Source organism: Callithrix jacchus, chromosome 5, assembly GCF_049354715.1.
Source record: "Callithrix jacchus isolate 240 chromosome 5, calJac240_pri, whole genome shotgun sequence".
Lineage (NCBI taxonomy): Eukaryota > Metazoa > Chordata > Mammalia > Primates > Cebidae > Callithrix > Callithrix jacchus.
Window position 1 is genome coordinate 100,979,799 of NC_133506.1, and position 22,808 is coordinate 101,002,606.

A 22,808-nucleotide genomic window follows, 5' to 3' on the forward strand; every position below is an offset into this window, starting at 1 on the left:
GAGTGAGCTTCAGGTGTGTCTCCAGATGAACCTCAGGCTCACCTACAGAAGCTGCTCTCCAGGGAGCTGCTACCGGGAATGGGGGGAAACAGAGCCATGGCCCCATACCTACTCCACTCATCTTTAGACACCCACAAAAATAGAATTAATTTATGAAATCATTCCCACTCACTGGAATTGGCACTCAGTAGTGAGCCAAGTCCAGGTGTGAGACAGTTCACCCAATAACTAGAGCTGGAGCGTCCAGTCTGAGCTGGCCCTGAGAAGTGGCTGGAGGAGGGCAGACACATTCTGGAGCTGGGACCGGGGCTCAGCCTACAGCTGGGAGTGGGGTGAAACCAGGGATTCAGTTGTAGACCAGAGTGGGCTGTGAGGGGTATGAATCCAGGCAAGCCATTACAACAGCTGACTTCCAGACAACGTCCATATTCATTGCTTGTTTAGGAATTTTGCCTTGTCTGATATCACTTGGAAGAAATGAGCCACCCTTCTGGGGAGGGAGAGATGTTCCGTGCAAGATTTGTGTGGCGATTTTCTGCCTGAAGCGCTGAAACCAGTGTCATCTGAGCATGTCTTATTTACCCTTCGTGGGGTGGCCACAGGATTTGCTTCTCAGATGTGCCTCATCAGGAGCTGTACTTAAACATACAGTTTTGAAGTTAAAAAGAAAATCCTAGGTTAAATCCTGGCTCTATTCCTTATTCACTGAGAAAGTCTGTCATGCTCCTGATCCTGTGTGCAGAATGGAATCATTATACCACCTCCTGGGATCCTAGTGAGGTTTGCATACAATGCCCTGGGGAAAGACCCCAGCCACCAGATGGTAAAAGGTATTTGTTGAACACATACTATGTGGCAGGCACTGTTCTAGGCTTTAAGTATATTTTTGTGAACAAAGCTTAAAGAATTCCAACCCTCAAAGAGTTTACATTGTAGTGGTGGGAAGCAGGAAATAAGCAAGAAAATAAATAAAATATTTGAGTATGGATACGTGCACTAAAGAAGATAAAATACAGTGATGTGGAAGAGTGTGATGGTGGGGCAGGGTGGAGATATGACTTTAACTATGGTTAGAGAAGGCATTTCAGAAGACAAACTTTGAGCTAAAGCCTGAATGGCATTAAGCAGACATGCATGCAAAGGGCAGGGAGAAGAAACAGGAAGAGCAGCATGTGCAAAGGCCCTGTGGTGGGAACAAGTCAGGTTTCAGAGGAAAAGAAGGTTAGTGTGGCTGGAGCATATAAAGGAAGACAAGATCCTTAGCACACTGCCTGGCACACAGTAAGTGCTCTATAAACCTTAGTCATCTTTCTCACTCCAGCAGGAAAGACTGAAGTGTGCATGTCAGCTAGCTTCCCCACCCTTTCTCAGCACAGGAGAGCCAACTCCTGATTCCTTCACCCTGAAGCAGGCCTTTTTCTTCTATTATAACAGTAGATGAGCTGGGCGCAGTGGCTCACACCTGTAATCCCAGCACTTTGGGAGGCCGAGGTGGGTGGATCGTGAGGTCAAGAGATCGAGACCATCCTGACCAACATGGTGAAACCCCATCTCTACTAAAAATACAAAAATTAGCCTGGCATTTGGCACCCGCCTGTAGTTCCAGCTACTTGGGAGGCTGAGGTGGAAGAATCACTTGAACCCGGAGGTAGAGGTTGCAGTGAGCCGAGACTGCACCACTGTGCTCCAGCCTGGTGACAGAGCAAGACTTCCTCTCAAAAAAAAAAAGACAGTAGATGCTACTAATTCTCTAATGGTGATTATATTTCAAGCTTGTGTTGACCTTTAGGAAACCCCTTCAATGCTGCAACAACCCAGCTCCAAGCTATTTCTGAGACCAGATCTCTGCTGCTGATGGCTTAATTGGCTTAATCTCACCTTCTTTATGTTGAATTTACTAGCTTCAGTTTCAAAGGAGGTGTTTTCTGTCTTTGCCCAGTTTGTCCACCCGAAGCACACTTGCGGAACAACTCAGAGGTGCAAGGGCTGAGGTGGAAGACTAGGGCATCAGAAATGCCCCGGGGCCTCTCCCCACGCATGAGCAGCACTCAGAGCTCACAGGCCACAGGAAAGGTTACAGTCTGTTTAGAACCTGTCAGTGCCTCCCCACCCAAACCGCATCCCAGCCATCTTCCCATCAGCCAGGCAGCTGGGACCCATCAGAGGGGCATTCCCTCTCTGTGCCACCCTCTCTCAGATGTGTTTTAAAGAAATAGCAGTCTCTGCTGTCAAGCCACTTGTAATGGAATGGGAGAGAAGCTCTGCCCATGCAGAAGAAAGACAGGACGATCTCCAGTTGCCTAGAAATGTGTAGAAAGTTGCTTTGGACTGTCCAGCTACGCAGTGGAGCACCAATGAAGAGGAAGAGTGTCAAGGCAGAACCTAAGCACTGAGACACCAAGCTTAGCCCTGAAGGTGGTGTTGGGAATGGAAGGACTCTGGCTGTGTAGCCACAAGTCTTGAGTTCAGAGTCTCTACAGTTCTGAGACTCCATTTTCCTATCTATTAAATGGGGATAATAATCCCCAGAAGCTCCAGGTTGGAGTGGAACATTAGCTCTGGACCTAAAAATATTAACAATAATCATTATTCACTGGGAATTTTCTTTTTCTTCTTTTTTCTTTTCTTTCTTTTTTTGTTTTTCTTTTTTCTTGTTTTGAGACAGGGTCTCTCTCTGTCGCAAGGCTGGAGTGCAGTGGTGTGATCTCCGCTCACTGCAGCCTCTACCCGCTGGGCTCAAGCAAACCTCCCACCACAGCCTCCCAAGGGGCTGGGATTACAGGTGTGCACCACCATGCCCATCTTTTTTTTAAATTTTTTGTAGAGATGGAGTTTCACCATGTTGCCTAGGCTAGTCTCAAACTTCTGAGCTCAAGCGATCCTCTCGCCTCAGTCCCCCAAAGTGCTGGAATTACAGGCGTGAGCCACTGCACCCAGCCTTTCACTGAGCATTTTCTATGCATCAGGCATTGTGCATGCTACGTGAACTCTCTTACCAAGTTCTTCCAGATATAGGAGGTTGTTGCTATCACTATCCTCATTTTACAGTTGAGGAAATTGAGGCACAGGGAGATTAAGTAACTCATCCAAATCACACAGTTCGATAAAGTAGTCTGACTCTAGAGCCATAACTCTTCTGCACTACGTAAATGTACTTCAAAATGGCCCCAGATTGGAAGCTCCAGGAGGAGACCCTAACCCAAGAGTGGGCAATTTCAAGCCACCTTCGTTAGGACCCAGAGTCCTCCACTGAGAAAGGGAACTGGCCTAAGCAGGTCATGTGGCTAGTGGAAAAAGCCCAGGCCAGGTAACTAGGAGGACTGGCTTTTAGTGACTGTGTATGAACTCTGATCCTTTACCTCTCAAAGCCTCAGTTTTCCCATCAATAAAACAGAAGGGAGAGGGAAGATTGATCTAGAACAGTGTCTCTCATCCTCTTTGACCGCAGCCCACTTCAGCAGAGTAAAATCACTCACAGCCTCCTGCTCATCTGTCCCCATTTTTTTATTTTTTAGCAAAAAAGAACTCAGAGATAACATGAAAGTGTTACAGGCCGATGATTTCGGGGAAACACCAGAGAAAGATTTGCCTTAGGAAGGGAGATAGATGATGCACAGTTGAAGTCTAATGCATACATGCCTTAAAACCCAACCATTGAAAACTCATAAGCCCAAATTACTGTTGTTAAGCAAACAACCCACAACAAGCTAAATGGGTAACAATGAAACTAAGCTAATGGTAATTTATCATTAAAAAACAAGAACGGTGGCAGATGGAAAGCAGCAGCAACTCAAGACAGCACTGCCGATGCACATCCCCAGTCGCTGACTCGAACTCTCAGCTGGGCTCAGGTGTGGTGGGGGCATGGCAGTACCGCCCGGATTGCTCAGCATGCAGACTTTTGTGCTAGAATGCCAAATTAAAGCCTTCAGTAAACTCCAGCAGCACACAAATTTCATTTGTGTGTATCAGTGCTTAGTAACTCTCTACACCTCACTTAATTACAAGAGCTGACCTTTATTGAATGCTAGCCCATGCCTGTCCCTGTACTAAGCTCTCTGTAGGCATCGTCTCATGGAATCTTCATGATGCTATAAATAGGTATAAGGATCGTCTTCATTTTATAAAGGTGGAACAGAGAGACTGAGTGGCTTACCCGAAGTTACATGGGTGATAAGTAGTAAAATTGGGTCTTGAACTCAATCTGGCTTCAGAGCCTGCGTTTTATAGGTTGCTGAGAAGTAGGCTTGGTAACAGGTAAAAATTCTTTGGCCATGCCAGTCACTCTCCTAAAAGGACAGAGGATTTGCATTATTGGATTAGTTCAGAGCCCACCTGGAGATCCTTGACATTCACAGTGACCCACAGACCAGGGCCCAGCAGTTAATACTCCAGAGGCCTCCTGAGCCATCCCTTCATTCATCCCCTAGATCAGCAGGGGAAATGCAGCAGCCCGCTGGGATGGCCTCTCCCCAACCTTTTCTCCCAAGTGTTTTCACTAGCTGCTGCTTTAGAGATCATCTCACCTCTTCCTCGAAGGGGTGGCAGGATTTATTCATTCATTCATTCATTCAAGTAGTTACTGAGCATCTTGTATGCACTAGGCATTGTTCAAGGCACCTGGGATGGAGCAGTGAGACAAACAGATGAAGATCTAATCATGGAAGACAGACAATAAACAAACCGGTGGGGTTATACTGGTAGGATACCAGATGGTGATGAGCACTATGAAGAAAAATAAAACAGGAGAAGAGGATGGGGTTTGCTGGTATGTTCATTTTCATTTTAAACAGGTGACATTGAGTCTCCCTGAAAACGGTGAGGATGGGAGAAGAGAAAGCCATGTCAATGCTGGGGGAGGAATATTCCAGGAGGAGGGAACAGCAAGAGCAGAAGCCTGTACTTGGAGAGCTTTCAGAAAAGCAGTGTGAGCCCCTAGGGAGCAGTGGTAAGCGATGAACTCAGAGAGGCTCCTTTGTGCAGGGCAGCACAGGCCATGGTGAGGACGTGGCTTTGACTTAGAGTGGGATGGAAGCCACAGGAGGGCAGTGTCAAGAAACATTTTATCAGTATTCCAGCTGCTGTGCTGCAAAGACACACTATGTATAAGTACAGAGGTGGTGAGACCCATCATTATTTCAGGTGAGAGATGGGAGTGCTCAGACCAAGGTGGGAGTAGGGAGGTGGCAACCTGCTTGCATTCTTGATATGTCATACAGATAGATCCAGTGGGATTTCCCAATGGGTTAGATGTGGGGTGTAAGGGAAAGAGAGGAGTCAAAGATGACTCCAGGATGACTGACCTAAGAAGATGTAAGGATGTAGTTTACTTATAATAAGTTATTTGCTGATATAAGGAAGGCCACATGTACAAGGAGGCAGATGAAGAGTTTTGGAATTAGACTGGGTTTGGTTTGTGGCTCTCGTACTTAAAGGATACGTAGTTACTTAACCTCAAAGAACCTCAGTGTATTTATCTGTAAAATGGGCATCATGGTGCCTAGCCTACAGGGTTGTGACGAGATCAAAGAGATAAGGGATGTAAGGCTGGTCTGAAATCAAACTTAGTGTCATTTCCTCAATGACATCACTCTCGGCCTTCATTTTGTCAGAAGCCCTGATTGGTTGATTTCCCTGGGGTTGTCTAGAGTTGGTCAAACAAGGTAATGAACCCGCATTTCACTGGCCAGGGAGAGGAAAACTGAGGAAGGGAGTGCTGGGGGGCAGTTTTGGGCCTTGATCGTGCCCCATCTCATGAGCTAGGTGCAGTCCCTAGGTCCCCATCCTGCCTTCTTGGATCTCAGCCTCAATAACCGGCCTGGGACTCCAGCTGCTCCCAGAACCTCCATAGTCAGGCTACATTTCCCAAGGCAAAGGAAGAAAAAGATTGAACCCAACATTGTCTCAGAATCTCAAGAGGCTCAGGCAGTGGTTCCCAGCCCTGACTATATAACAGAATCACCTGAGTAGCTCTTGTAAATCATGCTGTCCAGGCCGGGCATGGTGGCTTACAGCTGTAATCCCAACACCTTGGGAGGCCAAGGCGGGTGGATCACCTGAGGTCAGGAGCTTGAGACCAGCCTGACCAACATGGAGAAACCTCATCTCTACTAAAAATACCTAAGGCAGGAGATCCTCACTTGAACCCAGGAGGTGGAGTTTTCAGTGAGCTGAGATTGTGCCATTGCACTCCAGCCTGGGCAACAAGAGTTAAACTCTGTCTTAAAAAAATAAAAAATAATAAAATCTGATGTTCAATCTTCCCTTCCTCCCATCTCCCCAGTCTGATTTAATCAGATCTTGGTGCAGCCTAACCCAAGCACTCCTTTTTTTTTTTTTTTTTTTGAGATGGAATCTTGCTCTGTCGCCCAGGCTAGAGTGCTGGAATGCAATGGTGTGATCTCGGCTCACTGCAGCCTCCACCTCCTGGGTTCAAGCAATTCTCCTGCCTCAGCCTCCTGAGTAGCTGAGATTACAGGCACGAGCCACCACACCCAGGTAATTTTTGTATTTTTAGTAGAGATGGCGTTTCACCATGTTGGCCAGGCTGGTCTCAAACTTTTGACTCATGATCCACCTGCCTCAGCCTCCCAAAGTGCTGGGATTACAGACATGAGCCACGGTGTCCAGCGAGCACTGATCATTTTTAAAAGCTCCCTAGGTAGTTCTGATGTGAATCTAAGTTTGAAAAACTCAGAACCAAGTTAGAATTTTGTCCATTTTATGGATTTAAAAAGCTATGTGCAGCCCAGAGAGGTTAAGTGACTTCTCTAGTCTCTCAGCTGCTAAGTGGTAGAGCCAGAATTCAAACCATGGTAGGTCTGACCTCAAAGCCTGTAATCCTTCCACCACATTGAATTGGGGCCTTAAGTTAAAAGTGCTTACAATGCACTCACGTAGTACTTTCTGGCTCATTAACTCCTTTACAGAAAGGTTGGTGGAGGACCAGGCGTGGTGGCTTGTGCCTGTAACCAGCACTTTGGGAGGCCAAGGTGGGCGGATCACTGGAGGTCAGAAATTGGAGACCAGCCTGGCCAACACAGTGAAACCCCGTCTCTAATAAAAATACAAAAATTAGCTGGGTGTGGTGGCGTGAGCCTGTAATCCCAGCTACTCAAGAGGTGGAGGCAGGAGAATCGCTTGAACTTGGGAGGCGGAGGTTTTTTACAGTGTACCAAGATCACACCACTGCACTCCAGCTTGGCGACAGAGCTAGACATCGTCTCAGAAAAGAAAGAAAGACGGAAAGAGAAAGGAAAGAAGGAAAGGAAAGGAAGGAGAGGAGAGGAGGGGAGGGGAGGGGGGGAGGGGAGGGGAGGAGAGGGGAGGAGAGGAGGCTTGTGGAGGCAGAAATGGCCAAAGAAGCCTTCATCATCCATGTTAGCATGTTCCTGACAAATGACAGCGTGCATCTAAAGGGGTTCAGAAGTCAGAAGCATCTAAAGCAATTCAGAAGTTAGAAGAGGAAATGGATTCCGTGCACAGACGCTCCGTTTCCAGATGGATGCAGTCACCTGTGGAGCAAATCCAAGAGTCCTTCCATCAGGAACCCGTGCTGCCAGCCCACAGTGCGCCTGCCCGGTGCTTGGGTCAGATAAGCGAGGTGAGGATTCATTCAGCCGTGGTCAGCCAGCATTTATTGAGCACCCAGCCAATGCCAGGTGTGGGTCGGGCGCCGGGCTCCTCGATGCGTTGCAGGCTCCTCATAGCAAACTCGCGCAGCACAGGCCCTGTGGCTCTCTGTGTTGATTGGAAGTCTTGGGGCTCCAGCTGGAGCCGCCGCTCTCACAGGTGCTGCTTGGAGAAAAGACGCTGCCGCCGCCGCCAACAGCTCAGCACCGCGGCGCAGGTGAAAGACAGCCCAGAGACTGACAGCTTGGCCCTAGGTGTCCCCCACCGCAATTAGGAATGCAAATACACCACACAATAATTACACACAAGTTTCAACTCCTCTTCCAGCCTCACAAACCACCTGTTATGAAATTAAAAAGGATTTATTTTTTAATTAATGTGACAGTAATTAGCAGAAAGTTCAGATGCTTAAAACTAGGCCTACACGGGAAAGTGGGCAGTAAATAGAGTGTGATTTTATTTTGAAAAAAAGCTCCAAGCATATTTGGGAGTCAGTAAGTGCACTTCTCTGCCTCCATAGTTACCTACAGCTGTATTTGGAACATACAGCCAAGGTGTGTGTCTTAAAACCAAAGAGGCCTGGTGGATAGAGCACAGGCTTGGACTTGGTAGGGCTAGGTTTCATTCCTGCATGACTACAGTGCTGTGTGGCCTGGGGAAAGTTTCTTAACTTCTCTGAGCCCTAATTTCCTAGGGCTAATTCCTGCTTCACCAAGCTTGGGGAGACAATAGCCATAATACCCACCTCCCCAAGATTGCCATGATATTGTTGGGGAAGCATTAGGGGGATATGGCAAATGCCCCTCTAGCAACTTTTTATAGAATAAAAAGCCCCTCTACCAACTTTTTAAAGAATAACATAATTTCTTGGCATAGAAGTATTAGAATATATAGACACAGCATGGCATAGTGGCACATGTCTATAGTTCCAGCTACTTAACAAGCTGAGGTAGGAGGATTCTTGAGCACAGGAGTTTGAGTCTGCAGTAAATGATGATCACATCTGTGAATAGCCACTGCACCCAAGCCTGGGCAACATAGTGAGACCCTGTCTCTCAAAATATAACAATAATAAACAGAAGTACATTGTCTGAGGTTGGGTTTGCTGTAGGATCCTAGTTGCCCAGGGCTGTCTTGGTCCCACTTCTCAGGCAAACTGGGATGCCTGGTTACCCTAGTTCCCAGGAAGCAGACCGTGAGATAGAGTTCAGTCTGCAGGATGTTCACGAAGGAGCACCCCTGGGACCAGAGGGGAAGGAAACAGGAGAAGCAGAGTGGGGAGAAGTCACTGTAATTTGGCAGACCCAACAGGAAAACTTGCCAAACCCAGAGGAGCTCAGAGTGCAGTGGCCCTTCAGAGTTACCCCACGTTTGGCCCAGGTGGCCAGGCCTCTCTAACTCCACATGGGTCAAGAGTGGACGTGGGCTGTCTCTGGAAGGGAGAAGATCTTAGGTGGCGCTCCTCTCTCTAGCCTAGGCAGTCCCTGAAGGAGCTGATGTCAGAGACTTCTGCTGACAGCAGAGGGCAATAGGTCTGTCTTTTCTTGAAGGGAGATGGGGTGAGACATTAGTGTCCACCATAGACATGAAATCAACCGCATTACCTGGGAAACATATATCACTTAAATTGTGAAAGTATAAACCCTGCAAAACTGTCATCAAAATAGTAAACGAAAACCTACCATTACTGCACCCAAGAAATCAGACACAGTGCCTCCCTCCCACTGCCCAAAGATTGGAATGTGTTCCTGAGGGTAGAGATCATAGCAAGCACTGGAAAACTAAGTACATCACTTCCCTAGACCTCCCCAGCTTCCTCGTGTGACTCTTGAGTTATTAGCCTGTGTTCATATTGCCCCGAAATCGTGGAACCAGATCTTCCTTCCAAGTGCACTCTCACCCCTACAAATACAGCCAATCTATATCCATTGCTTCTTAAAGTGGAGTGGACGTCTGGCCACCCCAGAAAGGACAGGGGAGGCATCAGCCAGCAGAGCATGGGGTAGAACCCCACACGGGGAGATGGTGTCCCTGGGTGCCCATGTTGGCTCTGCTCCCACCTGACCGTGGGATCTTGGGAGGGTGCTTCAATTCTCAGACTGTTTCCTCATCTCTACAACAGAGATGACCACCCCATCTCAGGGTCCTGTGAGTTATGTATAATAAAGAGCTTTATGAGCCTCAAAACTCTGGAAACTGAGAGGACAAAGAAAGCCAGGAAGGGGGCTGCTGGGAGAAAGTAGCTGCAGCCATCTCCGCCTCAGGCACATGATTTCTTCCCAGGAAAAGAAACCCCAAGGGTGACTGAACTGCCTTCCAGCCTGGGGGGCAGGGTTTCTATTGCTCCTCTGTTAGGTTCGATTTTTTTAACCTTATTTAATTGGAAATTTCCCAGTGGAAAGTTAAAAAATAAATACCTTGTGTGCCTCTCTTTTCGATGGTACTGCCCAGACCGCATAACAAGCTAATGTGCATTGTAACTCACCAGGAAAGGGGAGGTGTACAGGGAATCCTGTTTTATTCTTTCCTCTGAGGCTCTTCCCAGGGGCAGAGCTCCCTTTGGGAAACCCAGGTCTCAAGAATAAGCCCAAAGCCCTGAACACGACACTGAAAACCCTCCATGTTCCGTGTGCCAACCTCCCTTCCCAGCACTCTCTCTCTCACCTCCCTGTGCACGCCTGCTGTTCCAGGAACCGCTCCCAGTCTCCCTTGCTCACTCCTACCTCTCTGCCTTTGTTATTATCTCTCCCTTTCTCTTGCTTTGTTTTGCCGATTACCTGAATCAGTTCATCCTTTGAGGTCAGACTCAAACCTACCTCCACCTTGAAGATGTTCCTGGTGCCTCATCTGTAGGGATCTCATCCACCTCCAAAACACTAGAGCACTTGGCATTCATGACCTTGCACCATTAGGCATTTTTGTGAAGGCATCTCAACTCTCCATAGAAGTGTAGGCTCCTCGTGCTTCCTGGTACTCCCTCCCATAGACCAACCCCTTTGTGTCTAGTATGACTGAGTAGTGCTTCACTGGGCAGTGGGAAGAGCAGGTGCTGTACGACCTTGAACCTCTCTGAATTTTGGTTCCCTCGTCTGTAAAATAAAGATAATATTATCTACTCCACAGGATTGCCGTGAATACTAAGATGGTAGAGGGAAAGTCATCCCCAGAAGAAATGACATTACATGATAGACCCTTAATCAGCATTAGCTCCCTCCTATTCCTTTTGGCAACAAAAGGCATCGCACAAAGGGGAAAACACATTTATGAAGCAACCCTCATGTGTGAAGCACTTGACTTACATCTTGGACTTTAGAATGATGACTTCACACAGGGTCATTACTCCAGGAGTGTCTTAGCCCATTTTGTGCAGCTATAACTGAATACCTGAGACTGGGTAATTTATAAAGAACAGAGATTTATTTCTTACCGTTCTGGAGGCTGGAAAGTCCAAGGTCGAGGAGGCTGCATCTGGCAAGGGTTTTCTTGGTGCGTCATCCCATGGCAGAAGGAGAATGAGCAAGAAAGCACACATGAGAGAGAGCAGGGAAAGGGGGTGAACCCATCCTTTTATCAGGAATCCACTCCCATGATAACTGACCCACTCCCACAATAGCTTCATTAATTTATTCATGAGGGCAGAGCGCTTGTGACCTAAACACCCGTTCAAGGTCCCACCTCCCAACACTGTTGAATTGGGGATTCAGTTTCCAAAGAAAGAACTTCTGGGAACACATTCAAACTGTCACAAGGACTGTCATTCTAGAAACGAGGAAACCACAACAAGAGAACATTCTAAGGTCACATAGGAGTGAATGGCAGAAATTAAAGCAGGAATGACTTCACTTTACTTCGTTTTTACCCTTTTTCTTTTCCTTGAGACAGAGTCTCTCTCTGTCGCCCAGGCTATACTGCAGTGCCATGATCTCGGCTCACTGAAACCTTAACCTCCCATGTTCAAGGGATTCTTCCACCTCCGCCTCAGCCTCCCAAGTAGCTAAGACTAGAGGCATGAGACACCACATCCAGCTAATTTTGGTGTGCATGCATGCATGCGTGTGTGTGTGTGTTTTAGTAGAGATGGGATTTCACCATGTTGGCCAGGCTGGTCTCAAGCTCCTGACCTCAAGTGATCCATTGTTCGGCCTCCCAAAGTGCTGGGATTATATGTGTGAGCTGTCACACAGGCTGGAGTACAGTGGTGCTATCTCAGCTCGCTCCAACCTCTGTGTCCTGGGTTCAAGCGATTCTCCTACCTCAGCCTCCAGAATAGCTGTGATTACAGGTGCCTGACACCATACCCGGCTAATTTTTTTAATTTTGGTAGAGACAGGGTTTTTCCATGTTTGCCAGGTTAGTCTCAAACTCCTGACCTCAAGTAATCTGCCCACTTCAGCCTCCCAAAGCGCTGAGATTGCAGGCATGAGCCACTGCACAAGCCAGAAAGTCTTCATTCTGATTTAAAAAAGAACTTATTGCTCATCAATAATAAGACCTTGAAATAAGTGATTATTAGTAGAAACTAGCCTTTGATTTCCAAAGCCATTCCAAAAAGAGATTGGATGACATCTTTCCAGAAGGATTTGAACATTCTTTTGGAGGCAAAAAGTTAAATATTCTGAATCCTGTAGTTCTAGAATGTTCTGTGATTCCCTGAACAGTAAATAGGGCATCCATGACAAAGAAATGTGCACCTGTACTGGGCAGGTGGTGGGAGGGAATTTGTTGTCATGATAGGAAATAAAATCCATTTGTCTTCAAGTGTCATCACTTCTCAGTAATTAACTGGATGCTAATGCCTTAGCTGAAGGTTCCTCCAAGCCATAATTGAACTTTAATAAGGTGTGCATGGAATTACAGGGAAACAAAATGGCAATCTGAAGCTGAAATGTCAGGAAAGCTGTGTGTCAACTGCCAACTCCCTAAACTTGAGCAAGAAATTCATTAATACCTGAGAGCTGTCACAGCTTTCTCAAAATTAATGAGTATCTGAACTTATTCATGCAATTATCTTAAAATAATTAGCAAGCACCCAATTCATTGTTATGAACCTCATGGATTATCTGAATATGTGATGGTATCCAAGGAAATGTATCAAGACTGCTAGTCTGGTGCCTGTTCCTTCAAGAATGGTACTTTCAAAAGAAGGTGGGAAAGAGGAAAATAAAAAAGGAAGAAAAGGAAAAGGGAAAAATATAATACAGATGGCTAATTCAAATATGAATACAATTTCAACCTCACTATTAATCAAATAAATTAAAAATTAAAACAATGGTGATGTCCCACATTTTACTTAACACATAGGCAAAATTTTTTTAAAAATTTAAATCACATGCTGCTGAGATTACTATGTGAAAGACACTCATGCAATAAACGCAGGAATGTAAATTGGTATGAACATTCTGGAAGCACATATCAAAACGTGAGTTTTCAGCCACCTGAATGATTATTAAGCACCTACTATATACAAGTCACTGTGTTTGTGTCAGAGAGGCAGCTGCAAATCAGACACAGCCTCTTCACTCAACAATGAACGGTCAACTCCCCATGTAATGGGTACGTAAGTTATGGCTCATCTACAGAATAGCATAATTTTATAATGGCTTTAAAAAACTATTCAGTGGCATAGGAAAATACCCATGTTTTAATGCCAAATGGAAAACACAGTATAAAAACAAAGTACGTAGTTTATATGTTAGAATAAAAGACAGCTGGAAAAACATCAAAATATTATGATTATTGCTATGCATTGGGATTACAGTAATTTTTGTTTTCTTTGTTTCTGTATTTCCCATTTTTCTACAAAGAAAAACAAAAATCTGAAACTGAAATGTCAGAAAACATGTGTCAAGTTCTTTTTGTTTGTTTTTTCCTTTTTGGAGATGAAGTCTCACTCTGTCACCCAAGCTGGAGTGCAGTAGCATGATCTCGGCTCACTGCAACCTCTGCCTCCTGAGTTCAATCAATTCTCCTGCCTCAGCCTCCTGAGTAGCTGGGCCTATAGGCACCTACCCCCATGCCCAGCTAACTTTTGTATTTTTAGTAGAGATGGGGTTTCAGAACATTGGTGAGATTACTATGTGAAAGACTTTCATGCAATAAATGCACAAATGTAAAGTTCAAGGCAGTCCTGAACCCCTGACCTCAGGTGATCTGCCCTCCTAGGCCTTCCAAAGTGTTGGGATTACAGGCATGAGCCACCGTACCTGGCCTCAGGTTTTTAATTCTTATAAAAACTTTTATTTCTTATTACTTTGATACTATTGTTTTATTATGACTTTTATAATTTAAAAAATACTGTGAGCTTATATTGGTTGAGGGCTGAGCAGGACATACATCTGAATGCTTTCTCACATTTTCACAATAAAGAAGTAGGGAAGTTATTCTTCCCATTTTACAGTTAAGAAAACTGAGCCACAGTGAGGTTAAGTAAATGACAGAGCCCTGGAAGTGGCAGAACTGGGGTTGAAACCCAGGCAGTTTGACTTCTGGCCCTAGGATCTTAGTCACTGTGCACTTTGGAAATGGCATGTTGATATCCAAATGTGCTTCTTCTCACCCATTCCAATATTTACGTGAAAGGAAGCATGGTCAAATTCAACAAACCTTAAATGTGAAGTTGGGTGACCTTGATTGAGTCCTAGCCTTGCCACTTCCTGTGTGACCTTGGGAGGTCCATTTCTCCTTCTTGAACTCTGATCGGTTACCTGTGGAATGGGTTTAATAATCGCTGCTGGCTTACGTGGGGAGCATATGGTATGTGTCAATATTTCTTTGTGCAGTGTCGCGTTCGCCGAAAGCATAAGGTCTACTTATCTTCCTGCCAACCCGTGGGACAGAAGAAATGGCACAGCAGGTGTGAAGCACCTTGCTAACTGCACTTCTGCTCTACACTGACAAGGCATTGTTATCATTACTTTACACTTTAGGGATGCTTGACTTTCTTGTCCTAAATGAAAAGCCTGGTTCTACTCTGATCTTTGCCCCTCTCCAGGCCTCAGTTGCCACATCTGTTCAGTAGTGTAACGTGTCCTTGTCCCCCAGGTTCCCCTACTTGGATGCTGCAGGATTCCAAGTGAACATACAGAGCCATGCATCCCGGCCCTCCAGTCTGTGATGAAAACCAGCACCCACAGCATGCAGCTCCAACTTGGAGAGGGAAGCCCCTGAGTAGGAGCTGAATTTGGGTCCCCAGGCTTGTTGCAAGCATTTAAAAGTGATGGATGTGCCATGCTCAATAAATGTTAGTCTCCTTGCTTCCCCTGCATGCCAGCTGAATCTAAGCTGGCACTAGCCCTGGATTTCACTGTAGTGTAGGGTCATTTTTGCTCATTAGAAAAGTCATTAGCAGATCCTCCCTCAATTAAAACCTATGGTAGAAACACAGAAAGATTACTTTGCCTCCTCAGTGCTGCTGCACCACAGTCTCTCTAGGACAATCCTGCTGTGTCCAATTAAATGTAAAAAAAAAAAAAAGAGAGACTGAATTGAAACTTGTTAGAGAGCACAACAGTTCCTCTGGCCCCAACGCTGGTATATATTATGTTATCAAAGTTGCAGTTGTTTCTATTGTAAGACAACATCGGCCCATCTGTCTTTCTAGGCTTAGGTACCAGCTGAACTTGCATGATGTCTTTTATCAAACAGTTAAAAATTGTTTATCTTTTTTGGACATTGGATATTAGGAAATTTGAATCTGAATCCATAATACATGTGCTGTTACTAGCTCATCTCAAATGTTTGCTTCAACTAGTTTATCTCTTCTCTTACTTACTTTTTAAATCTGCTTTTTTGTAGCTTTTACTATTCACTTTTTATGTTCTAAAATATTTAAATTTTGACAAGTTTCTACAGGGATAAAAATAATAGAGCTTCTCCCATCTACCCCATTCTTGTCATATTGTCCAGTTTACCCAGCCTTACCCAGACCTGATACTTATTAAATTCTTACTTCAGATGTGGAATAAAAATAAGCAAACACATTTTCCAAGAAGGGGCATATAGTGCTTTAGAAGACATCAAGGAACAAAATAGAAACAGCAGCAGTGAAAAACAGAATTACTCGATTTGACCCCTTGATTGACATTAGCAGAGAAGAGTGGCTCAGGTTGGGTTTGCTATGAGCTGATTTCCCCCAGAGAATGACTGAAGTAATAACAGCTCTCAAGCAGATAGCCCCAGGCCTCTGGCATTCATCATGTAACTTCCAGATCCTTCCAAATGCATCCTCCTCCTTCTCTCCTTCTGGCCCAGACCTCGGCTGTTCTTTGCAAACCAGCCAGCTGAAAGCCAAAGTCCAGCAGATGAGGACACAGGTATGATGCTGTCTTCTGCTGGCATGGAAGTCTTCTCCCAGCTCCAGAGGCATGAGCTGGGCACAGATCTTTCTGCCTAATCTCCACAGGATGTTCTTATCTTAGCCCAGTTCAGGCTGTTTGGCTGTGAGCCAACTAGGAGCTTGGTTTCTAAGAAATATGATCTGAATGTTACCTATTCAGATTCCAGAGACACTGTTTCCCAGTTTTTGACAGTGAGAAGCTAAGTCAAAGCCAGATGCCCTCTGGGAGGACCTAGAGAATAGGTCTGCAGCCAGCCAGATGGGCTTCAAACCCTACTCTGCCACCTTGATTCCGGGATGTGTGCCACCTTCCTAAACCCTCCAGGGTCAATTTCCTCATCTGTAACATGGACAGGCAAGTTGTTGTGAAGATTGAATGAGAGGTGATGCTTTCCAAGCACCAAAGCTAGAGCCCAGTAGCCAGTGGTGTTCATTTAGTCACTCATTCATTCACCTGCCCTGTGGGTGGTAGCTTTTCCCCTTTCCTCACTCTGCTGACTTCCAGGGATTTGTCATTGACTCTGAGGAGGAGGGAAGTTGAGCTTCCTGCTCTCATCTCTGTCATGAAATATAGCACCTGCCTGTGGCCATTGAAGAATATTTCTGAGACTAAATTAGAATCTGCTCAAGTGACTAAGATAGCGGGTGCTAAGAGCAGGAAAGGTTTTGGACACACTATTCATTCTGAACCTCCACCTGGCCAAGGATCTTCACTGGCCATGCCTCTAGGTTGGCTGTGGTGGGAGGGTGAGGGAGCTCCACTAAGCATGGCTTCTTGCTGCTCAGGGCACAATTCCTGTGCCCTGTGCCCTTGCCACCAATTCTTTCAGCAAGTCATCAAGAGGAGAAAGCCCCCTGCATAGACAGGTTGACTATTTGGCCATGGGGCGAAGGGAATAACCCACATTTATAAGTACTTATTCTTCCAGGTCCTTAATTGTCATGTCATTAAATTCTTCCAATATCTTCATGAGTTAAGGATTATTTTCTCATTTTTATAGATGAAGAAATTGGGATTCAAAAAAAAGTTAAAATAAATCACGTATTGTCAGAAATATGAAAATAGGTAAGGAATTTCAAACAGAGGCTATTTAATCTTGGAAATATCTTATGCGTGTGTTAGAAGTCTGAAAAAGCAAAAAGAAAGCAGTGAGGTAACCTGGAGATTAATCTCTGCAGAAAACCGTTGCCAGCCTCTGGGGCTGGGCAAGGAAAGGGAATAAATGGTGTTACTAGGATCTAGTCGGGAAGTGATGCCAGGCAGTTTCTAATGAGCTTATAGCATGTAGCCCGATAGTTGCTCAGATCACAGACAGGGATGGCAGGCCAGAGGATGAGGTGCATGGCAACGCTGGTGCTGCAGTGGTGCCAGGAATGCCAAAAGAAACTGGGGTCTAGGGCCATCAATGTCCCCTCATGACAGAGGGGTACAGAACTGAGCTAGAAGCTGGTAGAGTCTCCCTTCTCCAGTCCACCCAGGTCTGCCAGACTCCTGGCAAGAAGGATCTGGAGAATGTAGCTTGCAGAGTCCTGGCCCCAGCATCAGAGAAGAAAATAGAAGGGTAGGCTTGAAGCCAAGAGACTAAGTATAAATAGAAACCCATATATTGAGTAAAAAGAGTACGAAGGGAACCGAAATGTAACTCCAGTCTACCTCCTGGGGTGAATATGCACTCATTTGGCACCTGCTCTGTGCCAGGCCCTGTACCAGCTCTAGGAATGCAGAGCTGAATAGGAGACAACCCTGATTGTTATGGAGCTTCCAGGCCAACGAAAATGCAGGAGCGATGCCTCAGATCAGATTCATCCATTACTTGTCTGATTTCCATAGTATCTTAAGGAGGGTGAGTTTTCTGGAAGGGTAGGGGTCTAGGTACATGTCCTAAAGCCATGATAGGTACCTACATAGTGGGTGGCCCAGCTCCCCATCCCTCATGAGCTCTGGTCTCAGTGCATACCTTCTTCCCTGGTTATGTCAAGTTCCTCTCCCAGGCTGCTTCTTGAGGGTCCACAGATTTTCCACCTTGGAACTACGCATCGTTCACCCTATGCAGCCCTACATTTTCTCCCTAAGAACACAGAATGTTAAACCCCTGCTATTTACATTAGGACTCTTGCTTACACATAAGAGAAAGCCAATTCTAACTGGCTTGGGCAAAGGGAGGAGTTTATTGGAAGAATGCTAGTGTATCTCACAGGGTTCAAGTGCCGTTGAGCTCTTGGAAGACTTGGAATCAGCATGGAGTGCAGTAGGGACTCCACCTTTGCTTTACTGCTCACGAGCCTCCAACTCCTATCTGTCCTCCACTTCCTCTCTCCTTCCCTACCCCACCATCTCTCTCTTTTTCTCCCCCACTCTTGTTCTTTCTCTGTCTCACCATGGGCCCCCTCTTCTGCATGGGGACAGGACAAAGCCAACAATATCCCTGACGTTATGGTACATTCCATGTTCACAGAAAGAAACTGAGCAGTCTCCAAACCTGGTTTTTTTTTAATTCCAGGAAAGGAACTGATTGGCCCACTTCATCCACCCCTGGATCAATCACATGACCCAAGAAAGTAGGGTCTCATAATATGACTATCCCCCAAGGGGGAGTCAGTTCCCAGAAAATGGAAGCCATTCCTAGAAACGGAAGTGTTGCTCATCAAATGGGACCATATTGTACCAGATCATGTTTACTATTAAATGCATGGCTCCACCCTGCATTTAATCATCCTCCTATTGTTGGATGTTTCTTGTTGCAACTTTTTCAAAATTGTAAATAATGCTCCAGTACATTTCTTTATGTACAAACTTTTCCATGGCTAAGATTGTTTTCTTCGATTACATTTCCAGATGTGGAATACCAGCTTAGGGTTTAAGCAATTGGTTTTTTGGGTTTTGTTTTGTTTTGTTTTGTTTTGTTTTTTTTAAAGAATTGGATTATCCGAATGCCAATACTGATTTTACTATTGTTGCTATGGAAACTATTTTCTCTGTTGCTAGGCAGTTGTTAAAAGCTTCCATAGTATATACTTGTAAAAAGACACACTGTCTGTAGAGACCAACAGTCTGGCGTTAATTCAATTGTAAACTGCTCTGTGACCTTGGGCTGCTTGTTTGGCCATTCTGACAATTCTCTGTTCTTCCAAAAATGGGGTTAATAATAGCTTTCCTAACTGGAAAGCTATTTGGAGGATTAGGAATAATATATGAAAAACAAAAGCAGCTCTCATGGTACCTGGCACATAGTAGGTGCTCAATAAATTGCACTTTTAAAACTGCATGTGAAATGCTTTGAGTGTAATAATTACTTTTCTTTTTTCTTTCTTTTCTTTTTTTGAGATGGAGTTTCACTCCTGTTACCCAGGCTGGAGTGCAATGGCACGATCTCGGCTCACCGCAACCTCTGCCTCCTGGGTTCAGGCAATTCTCCTGCCTCACCCTCCCGAGTAGCTAGGATTACAGGCACACGCCACCATGCCCAGCTAATTTTTTGTATTTTTAGTAAAGACGGGGTTTCACCATGTTGACCAGGATGGTCTCTATCTCTTGACCTTGTGATCCACCCGCCTCGGCCTCCCAAAGTGCTGGGATTACAGGAGTGAGCCACTGCGCCCAGCAATAATTACTTTTCATCATGAGATTAATACTATTGAAAATGAGCAATTCATAGCTTCCTAGAATGCAAAAGACTTTAGCACACCTCAAGTCCCACCTATAGTTGTCACTAAGTGTGGTCCATATCTACATGTCAAGATATCTACATTTCACCTGACTAGCTAGCATCCATGAACTAAGAAAGACTCAGAGGTCTAAGCAACCTACTGCTGTCTCAATTATTGACGAGCATCAGATAGCGTGCTGGCAGGCTTTGGAGTCACATGCAACAGATAGAACTAATCACTTTCTCCTTTGGGTTACCCCGGGCCCCGGGCTTTTTTCTCTCAGCTCATCACTAAGCCCTTACTGAGCTTTTTGGTTTATATGTGGAAAAGGGTGGGGAAACATCCATGGTTCAGTTTTCGGGAGGACACCCGGCCCTAGCCTTCAGAACCATGGACAGAGACTGACACTTTTCATCTGGCCACACCAACCACTCAAGGAAATTTACCATCTACAGGATACATATAGAGGGTGGTCACCAAATCTGGAAACATTGACAAATACATAATAAATAGCTTATTGCTAGTATATTCAGACACATGATAAAATAATATTTATTTTTCCAGTAAGGCCCAAAGGAGAAAGTAGTCAGTTCTACCTGAGTAAAGGGTGTGGTCATGGAACTGAGTCTGAAAAGATAAGTGGACTAGTGAGGGACTTGGCATTCCAGCCAAGAGACTGATATGTGTAAAGGCTCCAAGAGGGCCCAGGGCCCCATACTGACCTCACTTGTTCTTTTTGCTCTCTGTCTTCTTCAGAGAGAAACTGCTCTGCATTGCTGAGGACCCCTGGCTGGGTGTGCACTGACCTGCCATGAGTCCAAATTCTCAGGGCAAGAGTCTAATCCTTTATAAAAGAATACAGCTATCCTTTGAAGACAGAGAAGGGATCTATAAATGTTCAGAAGCAGCTGGGTGATCAGAGTGGATTTGCCTCTGCATGCTGAATCTTACCTCTCTACTATCTCTTTTATCACAACCAAATCCAGTTAAGAGAGTCCAGTTAATGAGCTGGGTGTCCCAAACATCTGAGCGTGTCCTCTCAAAGCTCACTTTTGAGTCCTCACTTTATTTCATTACCTTCCCCATTCCCAAGATAAGCTTTGCCATTCATTTAATTTATTAATTCATTTCATTAATATGTATGGAGCTCTCAGGATGTGCCAAGCAGTGGCAGAGTGCTGAAAAAGCAACAGAGAACAAACTCCTGGAGGTTCCTCTTGGGTTTATAGTCTAATGGAGAAGACAGATATTCATAAAACAATCTTACACACATGAATATATGCCAGTAGGGTCTGCAAACATAGATACTATTTCTTTTTATAACAAATTGAAGATGTCCTTATTGATATTTTGTGTATTCACCTGGGTTTTCAGACTTCATGGATATTCTGTATAATTACAGATGGTGTTTTTAAGAAAGCACAAATCACTAACGACTGAGGTTTCATGAGGGTAAGAGATTCACCCATGGAAACATGGTGAGTTAATAGCAGAGCTGGGAGAAACTCAGGTCAGCCTTCTACTCAAGCTCTTGCCCTAGAGATCAGAATATAAATTAACGAACAAGAGTTGAAACCCGTGTAATGGGAATTATATCTGCTGGGAGCTACCACCATCCCTCCAGGAACCCCTTCTTCTCACCCTGGAATCAACTCTTCCCTCTCTGTCCTTTGTCTTCTGGGAAGCCTGACTTCAACACCAAAGTGTTTGGGTCAAACCCGCAGTCACAGTTCTGGTACTAACCTGTCCCTGGGTCTAGCTTAAATCACAAGTGTTTGCTCTGTGCTTGAAGGAATGGAGGCCGCTGAGTGATCATTTAGTGGTACATTTTATGCCTCTTTTCCTTGCCAGGAAAACCTACTCCTTCTTCCTCTCCCCAGTTTTCCCCCTGAACAGGATATAAATTATTTTAACTATCTTTATTTAAAACCCAACAACCTGTAAAGGAAAGCTGGTTGCCTTCTGTTTTTTTTACTGCTTACAAAGCAAGGGGCAGAGCCCCTCAGGGCTGCAGGAGCCTGGATGCTGGGAGAAAGGGGTGCTCTAGACAGCTTCTGGGACAAAGGCTACAAGCAGCCTTCACTCTTGGGTAGGAGTCCTTCAATCTGATCATGGAGATATGGCCCTGCCCAAGAAACCTAGTCTGATAGGTGCCATAAGAGGAAGCACAGTCTGATGGAAGAGACACTGCTCTGTCCTGGGAAAGTCCCTAGTCCAATGAGGGAGACAAGTGGCTCTCTTTCTTTGCAAATGTAAAGCTGTAACTCAGAGCCCCCAGAGCACTGCAGGAGCCCACTGTGCCGCTCTGCTCAATTTTTGCATCCCCCATCCAGGGCAAAGGCTGTGCCTACACTGTCTCCACGTCTTGTGGTTCTGCCTTTTGGTTCTGCCTTGTGGCCTGGATGGAATGTGCCCCAGGGGAGCCCCATTCACTGGGGCAGCCCTGGCTGAGCTTAACAGCCAGTCCAGCATGCTTTTAATAATGCATGTCTCACAGAGGAGCTAATTAAACTTTAATAGTCTTTCACAGGGAGCAGTGGGTTTCTCTCAGGACAGGGCTTGGGCTCTGGGGAATTCAGCAAAAGTCTAAGAGCTGCTGCCAGTCTTCCCAAATCAGGTCCCCAGTGGGTTTCAGTCCAAACATACCATATGAAGTAACACCCACCTTAAACAAACCACAGCAGGTGGAGGAAATAGCTTTTCATGGGCTTATAAAATGTGGCAGCTACTTTATGTATATATATTTCCTACAATCCTAACCACAGCCTTGAGATAATTGCTGTAATTCCCATCATAGCGAGGAGAACAATGAAGACTCAGGGAGTCAGGCAATTTACCCAAAGTCACATGGATCATCAGTAGTAGAGCTGGGGTTCAAATACCGGTGTAATTCCAAAGCTCCTGCTTTTTCCACTATCCCATGATGTTTCTCAGATGTACTAAAAAAATACCCCAGCATTGGGGAGTGGGAGGGAAGCTGCCCATACACTAGGCACAGATCAAGTCTTCAGAGCATGCTCAGTGGGCCCAAGCAGCCAAAGGGAGAGGTGAGAGCACAATCTGGGAGTGCCAGCTATCATCACAATAGGCCAGAGAGCCTTAAACTTCAGGTTTCATAAGAATCACCTGAGAAGCTTATTTGAAGCCCAGATTCCTGGGCCTTATTATCAGAGAGTCTGGTTCAGTAGCTCTG

The 22,808-nt window shown here is 45.4% G+C and overlaps 1 protein-coding gene and 1 long non-coding RNA gene across 5 annotated transcripts in view; one reads left to right on the forward strand and one right to left on the reverse strand.

The window, feature by feature from the left end:
* The window catches only part of ASIC2 (acid sensing ion channel subunit 2), a 1,111,991-nt gene that overhangs the window by 963,869 nt on the left and 125,314 nt on the right, over window positions 1–22,808 (forward strand). The gene's annotated exons all lie outside the window — the stretch shown is intronic.
* On the reverse strand, window positions 7,297–22,624 carry LOC128932132 (uncharacterized). The gene is made up of 4 exons (XR_008481593.2): window positions 22,453–22,624; window positions 11,060–11,114; window positions 10,449–10,721; window positions 7,297–7,972 (listed from the first exon to the last, which is right to left on the reverse strand). It is a non-coding gene; the product is annotated as an uncharacterized LOC128932132 (long non-coding RNA).